Genomic DNA, 337 nt, shown 5'->3' on the forward strand with positions numbered 1-337 from the left:
GTCCGCTTTGCCATGAAGAAAGGAGCTGTTTCTTGGCCTTTCGAGAAAACACGAAAACTTGGAATGTCTTACGGTGCGCTTTGCTTTCTTTTTTTTTTTTTCAGTGACGTTGATGGCAAGGTTTGTTTATGTAAAGTTGTATAAAAGATTAAAAAAAAGAGAGATAAACAGGACGATAAATGATTCTGTAATGAAAGTATGATAAAAGTCTTCAGGGTTTTAATCTAATGCTTATATTTTTCCTTGCTGTAAAAAGAAAAAAAATGTATGATGCTCTAAGATGAGAAGGAAGTCACGGTGAATTATGTAATTAGTAGAATGAAAATTAATTGCTCAA

The sequence above is a fragment of the Penaeus monodon genome, chromosome 34 (genome assembly GCF_015228065.2).
Source record: "Penaeus monodon isolate SGIC_2016 chromosome 34, NSTDA_Pmon_1, whole genome shotgun sequence".
In the NCBI taxonomy this organism is placed as follows: Eukaryota; Metazoa; Arthropoda; class Malacostraca; order Decapoda; family Penaeidae; genus Penaeus; species Penaeus monodon.